At 35.4% G+C, this 10,736-nt stretch overlaps 1 long non-coding RNA gene across 1 annotated transcript in view; it reads left to right on the top strand.

Annotated features, from left to right (window-relative positions):
- LOC108528520 (uncharacterized) overlaps positions 1–4,373 on the top strand; it is a 10,684-nt gene extending 6,311 nt beyond the window's left edge. The window contains exon 3 of the long non-coding RNA XR_001885175.1: positions 557–4,373. This is a non-coding gene — a long non-coding RNA (uncharacterized LOC108528520). The remainder of the gene's footprint in view (positions 1–556) is intronic.
- Positions 4,374–10,736: the final 6,363 nt, after the last annotated feature.

Genomic DNA, 10,736 nt, shown 5'->3' with positions numbered 1-10,736 from the left:
AAAAAAAAAAAAAAAAAAAAAAAAAAAAAAAAAAAAAAAAATTACACAATTGTGGAAGTATTGTCCTATAATTTATCCTGAATATTTTTCAACTGTAACATGAAACCAGCCGATGGTAATTAGAAGACAAATCTTGTCTTTGTGATGATGTTTTACCCAATGGCAACCTCTGCACTAATTGGATATCAGTAAATGAAAGAAACTATTTTATAGAACTTTCTCTTTTGGCCTTTCAATTTTCTAGCCTGTCTCTTAATTTATATTGTATTACACTTTCTTCAAATATTTAGTTGCAATATTTTAAAATCTCTGTTTTGTTTTCTATTTTCCCATTTCCAAATTCTTTTGCTAAGTTATTTTCTTCTTCTTTCATGATATATTTTTTTCTTTTACTTTTCTCTAAAAACTTACGTGGCATCAGGAAAGAATCCTACGTGTGAAACTTAATGGAAAATTGGTACTCAGTATCCACTGCAACTTCACAGAGTTGAAAGACGTTTCAAAGACTGGAAACATAAATAATATATTTTTCATATTCTCTTTTCTGTTATCTCAGGGCCACTACTGATTAGGACATTTATGGAGAACATGGGTGGCACTGAAGCAGCATTCTAGTTTCCAGTGCCATCGACCTCATAAGTATCTACCTGGTCTCTGACCAAAGCTACCGCAATGTGTTCTTGAGATCAACATGTTTTGTGGAAGTGTCTGTATTTGCCCCTTTATGTCAATTACCTATTATAAACCGAGAGAAATGGGAAAATTAAAACCTGTTTTGAATTATTTTAATTCAGAACTGTTTTTTCAAGTGAAATCTTATGCAGAAGTCTGGTATATGAAACAGATAAAAATGAACCGGTGAGATTGAAGGGAGTGAGTAGCATGGAATCCTGGCCACTCTTCCGAGAATTTGAGGCAACTTTGTAGAGCCCTTAGTTCAGTTTGTATGTTACTGGGTAATTTAAAGCAGAAATTTTAATCTGATTGCACTTAAGAATCACCTGAAGAGTTTGTATTGGTTAGTCTTATTTCTAATACTGATGTCCTGGTCTTTCTCCCATCAAAAAAAGTCTGCTGCGGGGACCAAGCACATAGATGCTTTTTAAAAAACTCTCTAAAATGACTCTTTAATATGTAGCCAGGATTGGAAATAACTATCCTACACAGCATTTTTCCTGATTCTGAGCGCTCAGCTTTTCATTGATTTTCCTTAGGGCAAGTCCTTCATCTTATTCTGGGTCCTTGCGTTTTCTTTCTGAACCTACAGTTTCTCTATAGGTCCCGTGGTTTTCAAAATTTCTCATTTTCCATTTTCTGTCCTTTTATATTACCTACTTGAAAACCATGGTCATCTTTCAAAACAAAACACTGCCTGTTTCTTAGGTCTTTATTGTGGGATTTTTATTCCTCAATACAAATTTACATAAAATAATAACAATTAAAAGATGGGCCTTGGTGTCAGAATTATTTTATATCTCTTTTTCTTATTAACTCTGCAGCTTACCAGCTCTGGATAAGTTAAAAGACAGCTATACTCTTACTACATAGAATCATTATAAGGAATTGGTGGGGTGATCCTTATAAAGTGTTTGCATGATACCTAGCATAGAGAAAGTGTTTGAAGTTGTTAACTGTATGGTTACAAAATACGTAAATAATTTTTATATTTCAATTTTCTCTCTTCATATACACTAAATTGTTCTAATTCTTGAACCACAGTAACGACGTAGGAATGACTTACGCATTCAGTGGGTCCACTCAACTAATATTAATTACCTGTTATGGTCTATGAAAGGAACTGGCAAGACAGTCGTTATTCCCCTTAAATATTCCCAAGTGTTAGTGATCAAAGTTTCTCTCTGCTGAAAATGAAAAGTACCGCATAGGATGGAGAAAACAGTAATCTTGAGGCCTAAATCTGGTTTAACATCTTATTTGTTGACCTCTTACTACAGTGTTGCCACATATGCTTTGTTGGTTTTTAGTTTAGCCCCAAACATTTTAAAATTAGATCATTTCATGTTAAATCTAGACTTCTAGCTCTCTTGAAAACGTGAACTCTGACAAACACTGAAATTATAGAGTAGCAGGGGTATGTGCCCTTTATTTGGTGCATGTTTTCTGCAGGTTCCCAAGTTCTGCTGTTCTCTGTTGTCACCTTGTCACTGAGGCCAAATGTCAGTTGCTGCTTACATGCATTTGCACAGTTGTTATTTTTTTACAGTGAAATTACAGGTAAACTGTTTTGACATCCATGTTTCTACCAAAGGTAAGAAAACACAAGCCAAAAATACACAGATTTCAAGAAAAAGAGGAGAAAGCATAATTCTTTATGGAAGTGAAGAATATTCTTTGTATCTAAGTATGCCAAAACAGTGTGTATAAAAAAATACAACTTAAGATGCCATTATGAAAAAACTCCAAGTCAGTGTTTACTAACATCTTTTCAGTTTTAGGAATGAGGCAGGTTTGTTTTGCATCTCATTGGATCTCCTGTGCTACGTATTTCTTGAAATACCGTAAGTACTAATATACACTTGCAATAGATAAACAGGAGTATTACAAATATAAGCGAGAGCAGGAACTATTTTAATATTAAGAGTTATCAAATATGCACGCTAGGTGTAATAAATAATTGTTTTCCTTCTTCTACAATATTTACTTAATCTGGAGGCAGAAATACATGTTGCTTCTCTTTCTGCTTCTCCATCAAAATCCAAACCAAGTAATCAGGATCTTTGAGAGTCACAGTAAGAATTACAGCCTCAAGTTTGGATTTTTTAAATTTAAATTTTAAATTACTCCTTCTTTCCACTGATATTTATTAAGGAACTGCTATGCTCCAGGTACTGTGGTAAACACTGGGCAAATGTTGGAGAGCTAAAAAGACGTTCCTCTTATAAAGACATTGTAACAAACAAATAAATGTATTAGTCAATATGTAAGTAAACAAAAAAGTAGACAAGCACAAATTATGTTAAGTACTATGTAGGAAACGAATAGAGTACTGTAACAGAACAATAAAGTATATGGGATGGGGGTAGGAATCTGTTAAGGAATGATCTACCTGAGAAGGTAACATGTAGGCAGAGATCCGAATGAATCGTGAGGAGTCAACCTTTCAGAGTAAGTGGAGTAGGCACTTCCAAGAGAAAAGCATAGTCCTGGCTATTTGCCTAACAATGTCATCTTGAACAAGGGTTAGCAATCTCCTACCTGTACCACAGATGCTGTGGGCCACCTCCATGCTACCTTTGCCACCAAGAGATTCAATGTGATGCATGATTTGAAGGTTTCTCATCCTGATACCCTGTGGAAAGTAAAATCAGTGACAAATAACAGCAGATCATTAACTCAGGTGGAGTCTGCTAAAGATGATACTTGCTTGTCAGTACATGAGTATCCACCCTAGTAAAAAACTTCAGTAGAGGTGGGATTTATCTTCAGTGTTCTCTCACTTCCCCTTCCAAGTTCATCTCCTGCCTTCTGATGCTCTTTCCTACAAGTTGCAGGCAAATAAAGCATGTATTTTACTCTCTTTTTATCAAGAGTTGCTCCTTGTCCTTATATGAAGTAGATTCTAGACCTCACAATTGTATATGCCTATCCTTCTACTCCAACTCCTCAAAAAAAAGAGGAAGAATGAAAGAATGAACAAGAGAAAAAAAAGGAAGGAAGAGAGGGAGAGGAAAGGAGGGAAGGATAGTCCTGAAGATCTCAGTTCAGTGCTGAAAAAAGTCACTTATTAAACTTCTTCAAGCAGAATGAATTACCATAGCTAATAATGTACCTTAAGCTTTTCTAGAATCTTTGTATTTAAAAAATTGATTATTACTAAATGTATTTTAATCTTGTAAAATTTTAGGAATTTAAATGAAGAATTTCACAAAGGCTAAGAAAAATTATATGTTTATAAATTTGTCATTATGATTCTCCTGTTGTGGAAAAAAAATAAAATCTTGGGACCCCAATTCACTATGCCAAAAGGAAAAAAGTAAGCTGAACACTGAGTCATGCAAGAAACTGCTTGCTTTTGTTCCTAAGCTAATAGCTACAGACAAAAGATCAGATATCTCCATAGGTAGGTACTCTGTGTTCACCTTATGTAATACAAGTGCCAATTTATTGCACGTGAGAGGAATACCTGATTGACTATTCCCCAACCTGCTCCTTTTCTCCTGCAACATGTGGAGTCAGTAATTTGACCATATACTCTCTCTTTCCCCTCCAGCCTGCTCTCCCCCTTTAAATACTGAAGCCCTCAAAATCATCTTTCTTAAAAGGTATGAACCATAGATTGTTCCTGTGGATTTGTGTTTCTTTCTTCCGGGCACATCCTTAAGCTTGACAAAATAAAATTCTAAGTTGATTGAGTCCTGTCTCGGATGCTTTTTGGTTTATGCTATCAAGGTTTGGAAGGCTAAAGACATGTCATAAAGGTACTTTATTTCCTTCTGGCATTTTGATTATACTGAAATCAGGTAATTAGTGGTGACTGTTTTGAGTAACATGGTGAGTAGAATTGAGAATGGAAAGCACTGGGAAAGGAAAAACAAAAACGCATCAAAGACTTCCACCTTTACTTCCTTCGTTTTTTTAAAGAAAAATTTATTTTCTAAGCACAAACTACAAATTAAAATATTTGACTTACTTTTTCAGCAAAAGTTATAAATTATCAAATAGAAAATAGTGAAAAGATTATGTTCATTTTGTAAATATTGTTAAAGCTTTCTTAGTTATACTCATTTGGACTTCGTCGCCTTGTGCTTTAGTACTTGCTGCGTTATATTACTTACTCTACAGACAGTGTATACTCTTTTAGTTTCTTTATTCTTGTATAGAAGCTTACTTTAATTTTTTAGCTATTTAAGTTCATCCGTTAAAATTCACAAACATGAAGCTATTTACCATACTATAATTCCTACCTCTAAATATTTATTATGTACAAAATAACAGTATTTTAAAAGAAAAGATGTTAGTAATTTAAGAATTCCTTTCTTAATCCAGTCCTCAAATGTGACCACTGGTTTTTTTTTTTTTTGCTTTTTTTTTTTTTTTGGAGGATGGAGCCTCGCTCTGTTCGTCCCGCTGGCTGGATGCAGTGGGCCCCCCGATCTTCAGCTCACTGCCAAGCTCCGCCTCCCAGCGTCACACGCCGGTTCTCCTGCCTCAGGTTTTCCCTCCCGAGTAGCTGCGGACTTACAGGCCCCACCCGCCACCTCGCCGGCTAGTTTTTTTGGGGTATTTTTTTAGCCTAGAGATGGGTTTCACGGGTGTTAGCCAGGATGGTCTCGCATCTCCTGACCTCGTGATCCACCCCGTCTGGCCCGTCCCAAAGTGCTGGGGATTACAGGCTTGAGCCACGCCGCCCGGCCGTGACCACTGTTAATAACTCCACTTAATATAAATAATATAATAGAAACAGCAGCGGTGTGATCCTTAAAGTTGTATTAGTTTCCTTGGCCTGCAGTAAGAAAGTATCAAAATCTGGGTGGCTTAAAACAATAGAAAGGTATTATTTTATAATTCTGAAGGCTAGAGTTTGAAGTTAAAATGTCAAAGCCATGCTCCCTCTGAACACATCAGTTCTCTCAGATTTATTATTTCCTTTCCTTTGCTAACTTTAGGTTTTATTTGCTCTTTTATTTCTAGTTTTTTAAAGTGGAAGCTGAGGCTGTTGACTTGAAACTTTTCTTCTTTCTAATACAGAAAGTTTCATGGGATAATTTTTTATTTGAGGGTTGCTTTAGAGCATTCCACAAATTTTGATATGTTGTGTTTTCTTTTTTCCCCCCAATTCAAAGTACTAATTTCTCTTTTGATTTCTTCATTGATGCATGAGTCATTTAGCATGTGCCATTTTTAGAAAACTTTATAGTTTGATTTATTTTAGGCTCACTTAGAAGTTGCCAAAAAAAAGTCCAGAGTTCCTTTATACTCTTCAACCAGTTATACTGCCATAAAAAATAAAACAAAATTATGTCATTTGCAACAACACGGATGCAGCTGAAGGCCATTATCCTGAGTGAATTAATATGGAAACAAAATTAAATACCTATGTTCTCACTTACAAATGTGAGCTAAACAATAGGTATGCTTGGACATAAAGATGTAAACAGTTGACCCTGGGGACTCCAAAAAGAGGGGAAGAAGTGGGCGAGGGTTAAGAAACTGTCTATTGAGTACTATGTTCACTATTTGAGTGATGGGTTCACTAGAAACCCAAACCTCAGCATTACACAATATACCCATCTAACAAACCTGCACATGTACACCCTGAATTGAAAATTAGAACACACGCGCGTGCACACAGAGGAAATTGTCCCTGATGCAATACTATTAGCCATAGACTGTTTGGATTTCACCAGTTTTACAAGCATTCTTTCTGTGTGTTCTATAAAATTTTACTACATGTATAGATTTGTGTAACCACCCCAAAATCAGGGCACAAAAATGTTCCATCACCTTAAAGAAACTCCCTTGTACTGCCTCTTTATGGTCATACCCTCATCAGAGCTCCAACTTCTTCCAACCTTCTTATCATCCTTAAACATACTTCCTCAGCTATGCAGTTGTTCTGGCCCTTTTAAATATTCTTTTGTAGTTTGAATATTTCGTTAGGAGAGTCTTAGCTAGTACACTGTTTTATTATGTTAATTTTTGTATAGTTTTCGCTTTGTGGATAATGAAAGGGATTTTTTTGTATTCTATTTTCTATCTTGTTACTGCTGATTCACACAAAATTACTGGTCTTTCTAGCTCCTTTTTTTCTTTCTTTTTGGTTGCTGTATCTTCAACTCTTGTTACTTTCTTTCTCAGTTTTATCTCCTTGTCAGAGGAAAAAATGTATTTTTCCTTTACTCATGATGAATAGTTTTCTGACTTCTGTTTCCTCACCTTCTAATATCAGTGCCTAGAAAGTATAGGGCAGGCTGTTTCAGGGGTTGGTCAGCACTGTCCAAATGGTCAGGAAAAACTGTAGTGTGTTCCAGATCAAATCCGTACCCAAGGGCACCTAATCTAGCTGTGGAGGTACAGTGGCAAGGTTATCAGCCCACCATTAGTGGGCTGACAAAAGTGATTTCCCAAACATCAATTTCTGACAGAAATTCTGTATTCCTGAAAAATCTTTAAACGATAGTTTTGCCTAGAAAAACTGCATCAGAAAATTTACAATTATTTGATCAAAGACTGTAACAAAGGAAAATGTGAAACATTATTATCAAATTAAAAGGTTATTGTAAGGCAGCAGTAACTAAAGTTTTTGTGTTTACTCTTGACAACTATTATAGGAGTGCATGAAATTACTAGAACAGTGGCTATTTTCAATTTTAAAACCAAAAGTAAAATTCTTTATTGTTTAAAAATAGAGATTATAATGCAGGCTACCAAAATACAACATACGTATAATTAACCCTAGGGAGGAAAAACATATTGATTGTATTATATCTACACCAATTTAATTATGAGTTTTTTTTTAAGTTGTGTCTTCAGTGAAGACAAGAATCTCCTTATGTTAATGGCTCATATGAAGAGATTGGAATACATGATTCAAATAATAGGTAAAAACCTTCGGGAGAATAGAACAAAGAGATGGAAGGCAGCTAAGATAAATGACCAGCTGCAAACAGCCTTGGTGGAAGGGTAAGGAGGAAGAAGAATAGTATAGAATTGAGGAAATGATAAAAGTGAACAGCCTAATTTTCAGATTCAAGAGCAGAGCATCCTAATAGAATTGAACAAGATATATTTTTGCACACTCTTGACTAAAAATAATTAAAGGATTATCATAGCTACCACCATCTGTGTATGGCTTCATACCTCTCAACATAATCAATCTCTATATGAGAGACAGATATGTTTTAAAAGAAAGGATTTGGGACCAGATGTTTTGGGTTGGGTTTCCAATTTCAGTACTTAAGCCTAGTAACATAATGAGTGTTTCACTGTCTATCTCAGTAAAATGTATATACTAGTAGTGTCTGTTTCAAGGATTGCTTTGAGGATAAATTGGGATGATTCACAAAATGTAGTAAGCCCTCATTGAAATGTGTTAGCTAGTGTTATTATCAAAGATAACACAATTTATTGTCAGAAACTTTTTCACTTGAGATATAAATAAAGTATGACAATCCTTGGCTTCCCCAATTGGCTCAGCGTTGCATCTCTCCCATTTTTGACCAGGGCAAACCTGTAAACCTGTGTAAAAAATAAGACAAAATAGATTTTTTAAAAAAACAAAACAAAACAAAAAACATATCCACCAGGGCCATGGTCAGGATATCATCTGGCCTCTGCTGAGGAATTCTGAGCTTATCAACCTGTGTCCTCCAAGCCACAGCTTTCCCCCATATTTTCCCAGTCTACATGTGCCTAGGTGTCTGCCACACCCACTCCCAGCTCTGATTTCTGCTGCTAACTCTTGTGCTCTTCCTTGAATTTAAACCTGCTTCACTAATACCCAATAACCTGTGGAGCCCACGCTAACCCTTTCTCCACAGGTTAGACATGGGCCTCTAATTATTGGCTTCTAATTCTTCATCAGCTGGTTTTTGCTCTTCTGATTTGAATTTCAGCTATTCCAAGATAACCTTGCCACTGTACCTCCACAGCTAGATTAGGTGCCCTTGGGTACGGATTTGATCTGGAACACACTCCAGTTTTTCCTGACCATTTGGACAGTGCTAACCAACCCCTGTAACGGTCTGCCCTATACTTAAATAAATTCTACGTATTCTGCCTTGTTTTGATACCCCACCTTTCCCTTTCAAACCAATTATTATTTCCTAGGATACCTTTAGCAAAACCAGTCTCAATTGTGGTTTAATTGGGTGTAAACCTGTGGAGATGTTTCATGAGATAAGAAATTGAGGGTTGGATATCATATGGCTCAATAGTATTATCTGTTCCACTCATTTATTACACAGGTTTACTCTGAAGTTAGAATCTATATACAGAGCATATTTTGCATTATAAATTGTATGCACATACATATGACATTTCATTTCTGGCTCTCCCTTCCTCTGCCTTTCTAGTCATGCCTTTGTTTCCCTGATATGACTATCTAATTATATTCTTCTCCCTCACTTTCTTATTAATTTATCTTCTTTCTTATCTTCTACCCCCCATCCCCTATGTCCCTCACATTTTACTTTTATCATCTAATAGCTCCCGGTTTCTCTATGGAAGGTCAGCTCTTCTCTGAGTCCAGCTTTTACACTAGCTCTCATCCTCTCCCTAGTACACATGATAGGACTGAACAATCAAGGCTTAAGACATAGTAAGTGTGTTTGTATAATGCAATAAGTACAAAATATAAAAAGAATGTAATTAATATTTACATGTAGATATGGAAAGATCTCCAAAATATATTATTAGGTAAAAGATACAGAAAATATATGCAGAATCATTCAATCTATGTAAATTAAAAGAATACACAAGGAACATGTATTACATTTGTTTTGAAAAGGCAACAGTAAACTAATTGACATCTTTTAGAGCTTTTAAAAGACTCCAGGTTTTTTGACCCAGCAATTTCACCTCTATGAATAGAAATTTTATACTGAAGAAATAAATGCTGTATAATTACTACAACCATATTTACTGCAATATTTTAATAGCAAAAAAATAATAATAATCCTAGTGTTCAACAATAAGAAACTAGGCAAATAAATCATGGAATATTTATTAAAAGATATAAAATGCAGTTATTAAAGTTACATTGTCAAAATCTATTTAGTGGCATGGGAAATATAATAACATATTTTTAAATATAAAAGCAAGTTATGCCAGAAGTGGTGGCTCATGCCTGTATTCCCACTACTTTGGGAGGCTCAGCCAGAAGGATCACTTGAGGCCAGGTGCTGCAGACCAGCTTGGGCAACATAGCGAGACCCCATCTCTAAAAACAAAGTTTAAAATAACCCAGGTGTGGTGGCACACACCGGTAGTCCCAGCTACTTGGGAGGCTTAGGTAGTAGAATTGCTCAAGCCCAGGAAGGCTGCAGCAAGCTATGATCACGTCACTGAACTGCAGCATAGGCAACAGAGCGAGACTATCTTAAAAAGAGAGAGAGAGAAACAAACAAAAACAGGTTATAAAACAAATTTTACAGAAAGTTATTAATTTTGCTTATGTGCAATATATACCTGCATTACAAATGAAGCAAATATATGAAGTGTTTAAAGTAGATATCACTACCTAATGAGACTAATGTGGTTTCTATTTTTTTTGTCCTTTCCCCACTTTCCAAGTGTTAAAATATGCAGGACATTCTTCTGTAATAATAGAGAAAATTTAAAATGTTGTGAAAATAACAAAAACATTTCTTCAAGAATTTGTGGATTCAGTTGAGGTCAGCTTTTAAAACAGGAAGTTTTACCATTTCTATGTTTACTTTGTTACTGGTTTTTGTATGCTGAAATAAATATGAAATTTTCTTAAATTAACACCATCCGTCTGTCTCCCTATCATCTATTTTTGCCCTCCTCAGTTGAGTTTTATAAGCAAGTTTGTTCTGTGTTTTCTCATTTAGTTAATAGGTCTTATGGTTAAAAAAATATATATATATGACGGCTGACAGGCTTGTTCAGTAGACTTGACATGTTTTCCATAGAGAGGACAGATAATACCTTTTCAATACTATGATTCCTTACCTCTACACAAGTAAACTTTTTCGTACTAGATTTGCTTCAATATAGGATGACTTCTGACTGCTTTTGGGTAAAGATGCCTT

Source organism: Rhinopithecus bieti, unplaced genomic scaffold (genome assembly GCF_001698545.2).
Source record: "Rhinopithecus bieti isolate Rb0 unplaced genomic scaffold, ASM169854v2 scaffold_5179, whole genome shotgun sequence".
NCBI classification, from domain to species: domain Eukaryota; kingdom Metazoa; phylum Chordata; class Mammalia; order Primates; family Cercopithecidae; genus Rhinopithecus; species Rhinopithecus bieti.
This window is presented reverse-complemented; position numbering and strand designations above follow the sequence as displayed.